The sequence below is a fragment of the Schistocerca serialis genome, chromosome 4 (genome assembly GCF_023864345.2).
Source record: "Schistocerca serialis cubense isolate TAMUIC-IGC-003099 chromosome 4, iqSchSeri2.2, whole genome shotgun sequence".
In the NCBI taxonomy this organism is placed as follows: Eukaryota; Metazoa; Arthropoda; class Insecta; order Orthoptera; family Acrididae; genus Schistocerca; species Schistocerca serialis.
Genome location: NC_064641.1, coordinates 105461897 through 105474612, shown reverse-complemented (window position 1 = coordinate 105474612; position 12716 = coordinate 105461897). Strand labels below are relative to the sequence as shown.

At 45.2% G+C, this 12716-nt stretch overlaps 1 protein-coding gene across 2 annotated transcripts in view; it reads right to left on the bottom strand.

Annotated features, from left to right (window-relative positions):
• The window catches only part of LOC126473489 (3-phosphoinositide-dependent protein kinase 1), a 408040-nt gene that overhangs the window by 350677 nt on the left and 44647 nt on the right, over positions 1-12716 (bottom strand). The window contains exon 1 of one of the 2 annotated variants that reach the window (XM_050100570.1): positions 2298-2428. The exons of the other annotated variant lie outside the window; for it this stretch is intronic. The gene's annotated coding sequence lies outside the window, so the exon portion shown is untranslated. Of the gene's footprint in view, positions 1-2297; positions 2429-12716 lie in introns of those variants that run through there. 2 annotated transcript variants of the gene reach the window in all.

The window sequence follows — 12716 nt, the reverse complement described above, 5'->3', positions numbered from 1 at the left end:
TCTTACTCTGGCCAAACCTTCAGTATTGATACACAGGCAATGATGATTATTTGTCCACAATTATCACTTGGAAGAGCGTACGCGTAACCGACACGACGCGGGTGATTGTACATGATGCGGAAGCCGAATGGTCGAACGAAAGTTGTTTCGCTCGCCACGTACACGCCGATATCTGGTACCAGCCTTCTTGATACTTGTAATAATAGGCTATAACACTGTTCATAAAAGATAATTTTACAGTTCACAGTTCTCAGTCGTAAGAGCGGGCGCGTAACCGTCGCGACGCGGCTGATTGATCATGATGCGGAAACGCCATGACCCAGCGCACGTTTCACGCTCGCTACAAGGCACTGGCACTTGATTGCTCTGCTTTGTGGTACTCTATTTTACTGATTCACATTAGTTTCACTCTGGGAAGCCGACCACGACACGCAATCGGGCGGAAACTCAAATACGTTATCGGCGGCAGTGCTTCTTTATGCTCTTTCCACTGAATGCACTTCCATATCTCATTACTTCACAATACTAGTACTTGCAGCCACGCTTGAACTTCCATAATAATGCCTTTTCCTTGCAGAGCTACCCACAGCACAACATAGCAGCTCCGTGTCCCGTGCTCGACTCTGCAAATATAGCCGCTCGCAAAGACACTCAGCAACCAAGCCAGCGATATGACAATACTTTTACAGACGTTGCACACGTCAGGCCAATGTACTTACCATTATGCTACGCCACAAAACTGAGTAAAGCAGTTTTATTTACGACTAATGTGACCAGCTTGCAACGATGAATTGCAGCCTTCAGAAAATAGACTTCACGCGGCCTCGAGCGAAAATTATCTAATGTAAGCCGATCCCTGTGATTATGATAACTTCACACTTGACTGAATCGCGTCTTGTGTCGGAGTATCCAGAAGCGTTTGGTTAGTGCTGTGTATGAAACGCGTGTATTTCATTAGCACCGGTGTGTGTGTGTGTGTGTGTGTGTGTGTGTTTTGTGTAGTTATCATGTGTGGTAGAAGCCGACCTCGGGGAAGATCAGTTTGGATTCCATAGAATTGTTAGAACACGTGAGGCAATACTTACCCTACGACTTATCTTAAAAAACAGATTAAGGAAAGGCAAACCAACGTTTCTAGCATTTGTAGACTAATGGAAAGCTTTTGACAACGTTGACTGGAATACTCTCTTTCAAATCCTGAAGGTGGCAGGGGTAAAATACAGGGAGCGAAAGGCTATTTACAATTTGTACAGAAACCAGATGGCAGTTATAAGAGTCGAGAGATATGAAGGGGAAGCAGTTGTTGGGAAGGGAGTAAGACAGGGTTGTAGCCTCTCCCCGATGTTATTGAATCTGTATATTGAACAAGCAGTAAAGGAAACAAAAGAAAAATTCGGAGTAGGTATTAAAATCCATGGAGAAGAAATAAAAACTTTGAGGTTCGCCGATGACATTGTAATTCTGTCAGAGACAGCAAAGGACTTGGAAGAGCAGCTGAACGGAATGGACAGTGTCTTGAAAGGAGGGTATAAGATGAACATCGACAAAAGCAAAACGGGGATAATGGAATGCAGTCGAATTAATTCGGGTGATGGTGAGGGAATTAGATTATGAAATGAGACACTTAAAGTAGTAAAGGAGTTTTGCTATTTGGGGAGCAAAATAACTGATGATGGTTGAAGTAGAGAGGATATAAAATGTAGAATGGCAATGGCAAGGAAAGCGTTCCTAAGAAGAAAAATTTGTTAACATCGAGTATAGATGTGTCAGGAAGTCGTTTCTGAAAGTATTTGTATGGAGTGTAGCCTTGTATGGAAGTGAAACATGGACGATAGATAGTTTGGACAAGAAGAGAATAGAAGCTTTCGAAATCTGGTGTTACAGAAGAATGCTGAAGATTAGATGGGTAGATCAAATAACTGATGAGGAGGTATTGAATAGAATTGGAGAGGAGTTTGTGGCACAACTTGACTAAAAGAAGGGATCGTTTTGTACTGCATTATCTGAGACATATTGGAGGGAAGCGTGGAGGGTAAAAATCGTAGGGGGAGACCAAGAGATGAATACACTAAACAGATTCAGAAGGATGTAGGTTGCAGTAGGTACTGGGAGATGAAGCAGCTTGCACAGGATAGGGTAGCATGGAGAGCTGCATCAAACCAGTCTCTGGACTGAAGACCACAACAACAACAACATAATGTGTGATGAAATACGAAATAGAAGCGCCAGACCCATGATTCGCGGTCTAAACACGTCAAGAAAAGAGCCGCGAGACAAGGAACTGGAAGTGAACTCACCGGCTGTTGCGGCAGTTCGGCAGCGGCGACCTGTTCGGGCGTGGCGCTAAGTGCTCTGACTGAAGCAAACCAGCTCCGACGCGCCAAGTAATTTGAATCGCAGTCTCGGCGAGTGGGCTGCAGAGCTAGCGTGCCCTGCGGCAGCTCCACGCCAGCCAGACGGCGCCGTGGCCCGACACCAGGAGCGAGCTGGCAGGTGGACAGACAACGGCCGCCAAGTCACCCCCGTGGTAGTGACTGCGCGCCACGCACGGAAAATCACGTGTCGACGGCGTACCGTAACAGCAGGCTGCACCGATCAACGCGAAAATGATCAACAGCACGCGCCACGGAGTTAAATGAAACAGTCAACTTGGCCAAGCAGAGGTGCTGCAAAGAATATTTCGCTCTGTCCTGTTTTCAAACTTTCTGACCTGTTCAAACCGCGTGCCTGACCGGAAAACGAAACTGGAACCTAGACTTCGGCGGGCAGTGCTCTCACCGGCCGAGCTATCCGCACGCGACCCACGACCCGTCCTCACAGACCCAATCCTCTGAGTACCTCTCTCCTTCCTTCCGAACACGACAGAAATTGTCCAGCACAACTTGCTGGACTGGATGACCCCTAGGCTAAGCATAAGACATTTCTCCGCGGTATCTTTCCGTCGAGGGGTGCTGCTCCAGCACGGTATGTGACAGGCCTTTTGTAAACGTGGGAAGTAGCAGGGAAGTGAAGCCTTGAGTGTCACATAGTTTCAAGAATTTTCAACGAGCATTTGTCTTCGTAAAAACAATTCTTAGTCTTTAAGCAATTTAGTATCAGTATATTTCAAAATAATTCTCGTTAAGCATAATACTATCACTTTAACATTTTACGACGGTAATGTGAAAGTGACAGGGGTAAAATACAGGGAGCGAAAGGCTATTTACTATTTGTACAGAACCCAAATGGGAGTTATTAGTGTCGAGGGGTATGAAAGGGAAGCACTGGTTGGGAAGGGAGTGAGACAGGATTGTAGCCTATGCCCGATGTTATTCAATCTGTATATTGAGCAAGCAATAAAGGAAACAAAAGAAAAGTTCGGAGCAGGTATTAAAATACATGGAAAAGAAATAAAAACTTTGAGGTTCGCCGATGACATTGTAATTCTGTCAGAGACAGCAAAGGACTTGGAAGAGCAGTTGAACGGAATGGAGAGTGTCTTGAAAGGAGGATATAAGATGAACGTCAACAAAAGCAAAACGAGGATAATGGAATGTAGTCAAATTAAATCGGGTGATGCTGAGGGTATTAGATTAGGAAATGAGACACTTAAAGTAGTAAAGGAGTTTTGCTATTTAGGTAGTACAATAACTGATGATGGTCGAAGTAGAGAGGATATAAAATGTAGACTGGCAATGGCAAGGAAATCGTTTCTGAAGAAGAGAAATTTGTTAACATCGAGTATAGATTTAGGTGTCAGGAAGTCGTTTCTGAAAGTATTTGTATGGAGTGTAGCCACGTATGGAAGTGAAACGTGGACGATAAATAGTTTAGACAAGAAGAGAATAGAAGCTTTCGAAATGTGGTGCTACATAAGAATGCTGAAGATTAGATGGATAGATCACATAACTAATGAGGAGGTATTGAATAGAATTGGAGAGAAGAGAAATTTGTGGCACAACTTGACTAGAAGAAGGGATCGGTTGGTAGGACATGGTCTGAGGCATCAAGGGATCGTCAATTTAGTAATGGTTCAAATGGCTCTGAGCACTATGGGACTTAACTACTGAGGTCATCAGTCCCCTAGAACTTAGAACTACTTAAACCTAACTAACCTAAGGACATCACACACATCCATGCCCGAGGCAGGATTCGAACCTGCGACCGTAGCGGTCACGCGGTTCCAAACTGACGCGCTTAGAACCGCACGGCCACACCGGCCGGCGTCAATTTAGTGCTGGAGGGCAGCGTGGAGGGTAAATATCGTAGAGGGAAACCAAAAGATGAATGCACTAAACAGATTCAGAAGGATGTAAGTTGGAGTAGGTACTGGGAGATGAAGAAGCTTGCACAGGATAGAGTAGCATGGAGAGCTGCATCAAACCAGTCTCTGGACTGAAGACCACAACAGCAATCTGAAACCACCTCCTCGCTAAAATTTCCACGCGGCGTAATGAACAGCAAAGTTGTTTAACTCGAATACATACCGCCTAATGTGCAGAAGGAGCAGATGAAATGCAGTAGCACCAGATTACTATACGACTCCGATGTCAGTAGCCACGAGGGAAAAACGTAAGGGCGGTGTCGTTGTGCGATACGGTATGGTAAGAACATTCTCTACTTGTACACAGAAAGAACGCGAAGACAAACATTTTGTGCAAGCTGTTTGTCGGTGTTCATCTCAGTCATAAACACTGTCGGAGACATGTTTTGTCAGTGCTTCTCGGAATCGTCACCAAAATCATCTTGCAGAAAGTGCCTACGAAACTTAAAGCGAGCCGTTAGGTATGTATGCGGTAAGTTCCCTCGGTACCAAACTGTGTGACAGACTCACCCCTCAGACGAAACACGAGACGCACGCTACGGGATGAACAGCGCTCTCGTCGCTGCAGTCTAGAGGAAGAGTGTTAGAGACAGATAGAAGAGTGATTCTACTGTGTCAGTCGTGTACCTCCAGTAAGAAATGCAAGACTGACAAAGATAACAGACCGCGTGCAGAAATGTTTGTCTTCCAGCAGCGTTCCTGGGAATTAACCTCTACATCTATTACTGCGTGACGATACTTGTGCTAAATCACGACAATACGCCTATGTTCATTCAACAGCCAGACAATATCTAAATCCATAAACGGTATTTCGCACGCAATTTGCGCATCACGCTACCTCCATAGAACTTACATTACGAAAGTAATTTAGACTTCAGCATCCATTTTAATGTATGGTCATGGGGCATTCTCAGAAAGCGAAGAACTCCCCCGTTTTGGCTGAAGGAATCCTAAACACAATCTCCTCTACACTAAAAAACACTGCAAATCCGGTACACTACCATTTTCTGTTTGCTAAATGCTGCTTGACTAATTTGACGTAATTGTCCCTCCTTGACCAATAACACGCACCTAGACGACCAATTAGCACCTAAAACTGATACAGTTACAACATCACAGCCACAGTGCGCCAGTTGGAAGTGCGATCACACTTCCGGGGTGAAGGTCTTCAGTCTTCTTCTTAATGCAGTGGCTCGTTTCATTAGGTTACGTCCCTGCGTCTAGTACAGAAGGTAGGGAAATTAGGACAAGGCCGAATGGGACAAGGATAGCTAAGGAAATCATCAGGGTTGTTCAAAGGAACCATCCCGGGATTGGTTGGTTGGTTGGTTTGTGGGAGTAAAGGGACCAGACTGCGATGGTCATCGGTCCCTTTTTCCAAAACATGAAAACCGCCCAAGGAGAAGAAAAACGAACAGCAGGAAAGACGTGAGACGACACGGGGCAAGAAAGACTCCGACAGAGATCAGACAAAACAAATTAAAACACACAGAGAGTGACGGTGGCTGGCCGACCATAGAGAAAAAAAGAGGAAAAGCCAACCACAAAGAACACATTAAAAACTCAGTTTAAAATCAGAGGCGAAAAGCCAGAATCAACACTAAAAAACAAACACTCAGATTAAATGATAAAAACCCCCTGCCCGAAGAAAACGCAAAACTAAGTCCACCATGGCAGAGTCATCTAGTAAAAGGGCAGGGAGCGTATCCCGGGATTCTCCTTGCGATTTAGCAAACAGTAAAAATCCCAGTTCTACGGTAGCCATTGTCCGGTAATCAAGCAGCTGAAGTTTTGTAACGCTGAACGGATGGCGAAGTGCTTTTCCAATATTAAAACTGTATTCAATAACAACGTATTTACTGTGCAGAAAAACAGTCTTGGTTGCAATGATTATTGGTTAATGGCGGATTTCACCTTTCTACGACATCATCACATTTTGTTTGCCATACGTGAAGATCGCGCTAAACAGGGCGTGCAGCGATAGGACGACACTTACAGAACTGCGAACAGACAGTACAGTAAAAATGGACCAACAGAATTGGAGACTTGAAGCATGTAAACATTTAAGCACTGGACTGTCGTGAAGCATGTAAACACTTATGCATTTCACTGAGAACTCAGAAGGTTCTCTGCAGAGATGGCGAGGACAGAAATGTGTGGAGAACACTAAAACACTCACAAGGGGGGCGGACCACATCAAGCCAGTCCTCCCGCTAACAAAGTGCCGCCTGCCGCAGGACTCCTCACAAGTCTACCACCAACAGGTGCTGGGGACCACCCACCAGCATGCATTCCCCTATTAGACTCTCACCACAAGCCACTTAAGACGGATTAGGTAAAGATCAACCAGCCAAGGAGCACCATTCCACTAGATTCTGGATGCCGGCCGCGGTGTGCCAGAGATAGCGAGCCAAGGTGCAGCCAGCAGTTACGTGTGGCGAACATTTCTCAAGATACAGTGAACAGCAAAAACATTACGACCACCTGCTTACTGGCCTGTAGGTCCACTTTTGGAACTCGCTACGACTGCGATTCTGCGCGGCACGGGTTCGACAAGTACTCGGTAGACCTTCGGATGTGTGACAGTGTCACCGGGTTCGCGCAGGATACGGTGGCCGATGTACAGTGCCAGTTTTCGTCCAAAGTGATGGGTGAGTTCGTTCGTATGTTGGAAAGGGGCAGCCGACAGTGTTTGCCCCCTTTCGGTCGGTCGGCAATTACAGAATCGAGGCGCACATCCTGCACTCTTTCTTAAATGACTGTACAGAAACTATTCGGTAAAAACATCCATTTTTGCGTTGCTTACAGCTTTATATGTTAGCTTCATGATGACGTGGTCATAGTTATACCGATATTAATGTGGAAGTAAAACAGTGCGCGGAATTCGACAAAGCTTGCAATGGAAAATAAAGCTCTGTATAATTTTGCATTTGGTGCACATTACATAACATGTTTCCGAGTATTACATTTAGCTAATATTCTGAATTTTTATAGAGATATGGGTAGAGGTCTCTACCTGTCACCAATCTCGAGAATATTCATCTCGTGTAGCACACTCATTTGCGATCGCGCCACGCCAGCGATAAAGCCAGAGTGAAATATCCACAACAATCCTCACATTTCAGCGGCTTGAGACATCGAAATGAGATTTTGGCAAATGACAGCACGCAAAGAGGAGAGTATTTTGCCATATAGTTATGCGAAACTTCATTATCTACCATGTTATTCCAACAACTACAGACTTTTTTGATAAAAGAATGTAACTTTTTTGGGCCTTCGACAGCTATTGGACCGGAAAATGGTCTGGGTTTTGGAAGAGCATAAGTGAAGACATTACACTTTTATTTTGTACCGAGAGTGTACCTTTTCATAAGCTATTGACCTTACTTTTCGTCAGTTCCTCACTTAATAAACAACTGTTTCAGATTTCTCTCGGAGCTGCGTCTGCAAATGTTTGTGAGGTGAGACTGTGTCAACTCCGCTGTATTTTGGCAAAAAAGCAATATTTAAAAAAAATGGTTCAAATGGCTTTGAGCACTATGGGACTCAACTGCTGAGGTCATTAGTCCCCTAGAACTTAGAACTAGTTAAACCTAACTAACCTAAGGACATCACAAACATCCATGCCCGAGGCAGGATTCGAACCTGCGACCGTAGCGGTCTTGCGGTTCCAGACTGCAGCGCCTTTAACCGCACGGCCACTTCGGCCGGCCAGCAGTATTTAACGTGGCAACAAGAGAAATGCATAGTTTTTACTGAAAATCCGTCACTCATGGCGCAAGTTACAAACGATTAACAAGCCAGGTGAAAATAAATCGCACGGTCGGTGCGGCCGAGCGGTTCTAGGCGCTTCACTCTGGAACCGCGCGACCGCTACGGTCGCAGGTTCGAATCCTGCCTCAGGCATGGATGTGTGTGATGTCCTTACGTTAGTTAGGTTTAAGTAGTTCTAAGTTCTAGGCGACTGACGACCTCAGAAGTTAAATCCCATAGTGCTCAGGGCCATTTGAACCATTTGAATTTGAAAATAAATAGCTGCTTTTGTTCCATTTTCAGTGGAATTCTTTTCAGATACTAACCGAAGCGGAGGTGACGCATCTTTTTGAGTCGTCACCATACATGTGTGGGCATGGAGGGGCTCCATTAAATATTTACAAAAACTCTGAGTGACGGCTCCAGTTCAGAACGCCACTCCCCCCCATAGCGCTTGTCCGCAGCCCCCACTACTACCGCGCTCTTCAACGCGTGCCCTGCCGACTGCGCATCTAGCGGTCACGTTATTTTGCGCAGACTCTACCCACAGGTCATTCAGTTTCTGCAAATTACGGACTGATGGTCTGCAGGTGCAGAGGTGTCCCATCAGGCGACTTGATGGCCCAACACACGAATGTGAGCTGACTACGATGGTCCTAAAACTACTGTGGCACAATCAGGCATCAAGCGAGGGGGGATAGAGGTGTTCTGCGATAACGTTCATAGAGTCCACAGCTATCGCAATGCCTGCGGCTACTGCCTCGGCTCTCACTGGAGCCCGTGTGAATGTCACCCACAGCACAATACCACCCCCATCGGCCTGCGTACGTGGCCTAGTGCTTGTCTGCACAGCCATTTGTTTGTATGAAGCCGTATTTGGGCACGCCATCGACCTTTTGTAACAAGAAACGCGATTCATCCTACCAGCGGCATGTTTGCACTGATCTATGACCCACTCTCAGTACTCCTGTACCCACTTCAATTGTAATTGGCGATACCGCGAAGTCAGTATGAGAAGACATACAGCCCGTCTGCTGTAGAGCCCTGCGTTCGACGGTGCTCGCTGGATGGTCTGCTCCGAACCACTTCTGCCTGCTGTCAGACATGTCACAGATCGCCGCCTATCCTGCTATAGAGAAAGGGGAAGCCTGCAAGCTACACGCCGTGTGATGAGGTGCGGATACGAAAGCCTTGTCACCTACGTGAAGGTGGTCATAAAGGTCAGCTTTAGCTTCAGTTTGCAGCATATACGTGTATCGTATATCCTCGTGACTTGGCTACGCTGTAAACGTAATTTTCGATTCAGGTAACTTCAGTTCTGGGTAGCAACACGTGTTTTCACAGTCCGGTGCAACTCTATTTCACCGGCGCCAGCAGTCCCATTTTGCAGCGCTTCCAGTAAGCATACAGTTTCCACTTCTTATAGTTAGACCAGTGCCTGTCTGGTCTCGTGCTGTCCACCATCTTTTCACATCTTACGCTAGCTACTACGCCCAGTATCGTGTACAGCCTGTTTAGCACGTTCTGATCTGTGTCTGCCTCTACCGCTCCAACGAGCGTCAACTATTCCTCAAAATCGAAGCAGGGGTACGGCTAACTTGTTCCTTTTTCCTGGTAGGGGTGCCCCAGAAATTTCAGCCCTCGTGAATCCTCTTTAGTACTTCATTTCGGACTTCGTCCGTTTTTTAACTTTTCAGATTTTTGGAGAGGAACACGTTTTCAGAGCCTTCGTTTTTTTATTTGTCTAGGTTTTCGATGTACCTCGTGTCAGTTAGAGCCGACACTCTTCTTCCTGCTACTGTGTGGTTCGCCCCCTGGACACGCTGCAGCCGGCGCCGGCGTGCAGTTTATAGCGCGCCCGTGTCGCAACGCCGCGCCGTCGCGACGCCCCGACGCCGTCCGCCCGGCGTCGTTACGTAACGGCGCCCCGTCCCGTCTAGCTAGGTGCCCTAGGCTCTGGCCACAGCTGGCGCCTACCGCCGCTATAATACCTCCACATCAGAATAGACGCGTGATTCAGTGTCGACGACTGCCGAGCACGGAACGTTGACGTGTGTGTGTGTGCGCGCGCGCGCTTCTCTTCCGGACAACACAGTCGACCGCCCCGCTTGCAACGTGAAGCTTCATCACTTTTCTCGACATTTTCGCTACTACAAAGAGTTCTTCCTACGGTCGAGCCGCAACTGTATAAGTCCATTTTCTAAAATGATTTCTTTTTATGTTCATAGTCAGATTGACGGGACCTCGCCATATTTACACAAAGTTCACTTCACCTCAATTGGTGGCAAGGTAGAGTTTGGCATTGTAATCTGCCCTCTCCTTCCTACTTGCAGCTGTTGTCCACAATAGTCTTTTATGAAGATTTGAGAGGAGCGAAGATTACAATAAACTTTCTACTTTACTTAGCTTTACGTGTAGATTTGGCTCCATTTCTTCTTGTCTAGGGATCTGATTCTTGAAGCTGAAATTCTCACATTTTAGGTCCTCATGGTCGAATTGATCCAAATAAATTTGAAGAATGTTGTTGCAGAATTTTTGTTGTTGCGTTAATACATTTTGTCAAATTTTAGCCACATTTTAGTATATCACACAGTCTTTTGAATTTTCAAAGTCCAAATTACAAAATACAAAAATACGTCCGATCACATCAGAGGCTTGCTTACTACTAATCTCTCAGCGGAAATAACAATATCCCAAAAAGTTTACAATTTTTCTTGACAAATGAATTTCTATTAGTTTCGATTATTATTTCACAAGTGAATCTAGAAATAAAAATGGTACACAGTACTAGATTGCGTAATTAATAATAGAAATTTTAAGTTTGCCAAATAAATCGTAATTTCAAATGTTTCTAAATAACACAATTTTAACTGTACATTCAGAGCCAGTACATACCGATTGTAACGACGAAAATAAAGATATTCCTTTTCATAGATTTTAGCTTGAAATATAACATATTGTGTATAAAATTATATGAAATTTTTCAAAAACAGCTGAGATAATAATGACCTGTCCAAAATTCGAAAAATAATACTGGTATCGACAACTACTGTTGAGAAAAACTAATGCTAGAAGAGGATGTCCCGCTACAACATCTACAAAGGGCGTTCAAAAAGTTTTACATAGTCGTCTCTAATTTTTTTATTTTCTGCTGGAGGAGAATGAAATTTTTTGTGAACATACTTGGAACATTTAGCTGTAAGTTGGTATATAAAAGTATTTTATTTTATTTACAGGTGAGCCATAATGGACCGTGAAGTAGATGTCAGGTTGCGACAAAGGTCGGTGATGGAGTTCCTCTTCAAGACCGGCGATGACTCTGCCACATCAATTCACAGGAAGTTGCTCCCTGTTTATGGGGAGGACGCAGTGGATCGCAGCAGTATCCAGCGGTGGTTGCAGAGGTTTAAAGAACGTGATTTCTCTCTACTGGACAATCCACGATGCGGCTGACCATCGACGGCAGTCAGTGATGTGAATAAGGAGACCATTGATCAAATCATCCAAAATGACAGATGTGTGACGACACGACAGCTTGCTGGAATGACTCGTTTGTCATTGGGTAGTGTGGTATCACTGGTACAGTTACTAGAGCACGTTGGGTGCCTAGATTACTGACAAGAGAAATGAAAACGATGAGGAAGAATGTGTGCGAGGGTCTCATGAAGACCTTTACTGAAGAGTGGAAACAGTGTTTTGATGGGGTCATTACCCAGGAAGAAACATGGTTGTTTTTGTCCGAACCTGACGGCAAAACCCAATCCATGGAATTGCGTCATCTGGGTTCCCCTCGGAAGAAGAAACCAAGACACTCACGAACATCAGGCCGGAAGGTGATGGCCTCCTTCTTCTGGGATCAGTGTGGTGTTACTTTCATTGACTTTTTGCAACCTGGCTCCACAATTAACCGGGATCGTTACTGTTTGTCATTTGACAAGCTGCGACGTACCATCAAGACCCGCAGACCACAGATTCAGGGTCAGCTCATCAGACTACACCATGACAGTGCCAAACCCCATACAGCCCTTATGACGCACGAGAGAATCAGGAAAATAGGTTGGAAAATTGTTCCTCATCCTCCCTGCAGTTAGGACTTGGCTCCGTCTGATGTTTACCTCTTTGGTCGTCTGAAGGCCCACCCGCGCAGTAAAACATTTGATAGGGAGAAAGACCTTATTTCCTGTGTCAAGCGATGGTGCAAAAGTCAATCCCCAGAATTTTACCAAAGTGCATTTACATCACGGAAAGAACGTTGGGCCAGATGCGTCACAGCTGATGGAAGCTACACTGAGTAGGTTCCATGTATAGCTAAATGATCCAAGCATGTCCACCAAAAAATTTCATTCTTCTCCTGCAAGAAATAAAAAAATTAGAGACCACTGTGCAATACTTTTAGAACGCCCTTTGTACAAAAAAGAGTCTACCACTGATTTAATTCTGAATGTAACATCGAATTACCCGGTTAAATATAAAACTGCTACCTTCCAGTCCGTCCTTAATAGACTAAATAATGTTTCCCTCACGTCACAGGCATGAGAAAGGGAGGCAGGTGTAACCAAATATACTGTCGCGTGTAATGGGTATCCGAGGTCTATGATTGAGAAACTGAATAAAAAAGCACTAGTGAAGACTGGGGGAGCATGGAAAAGAATCACCCTGA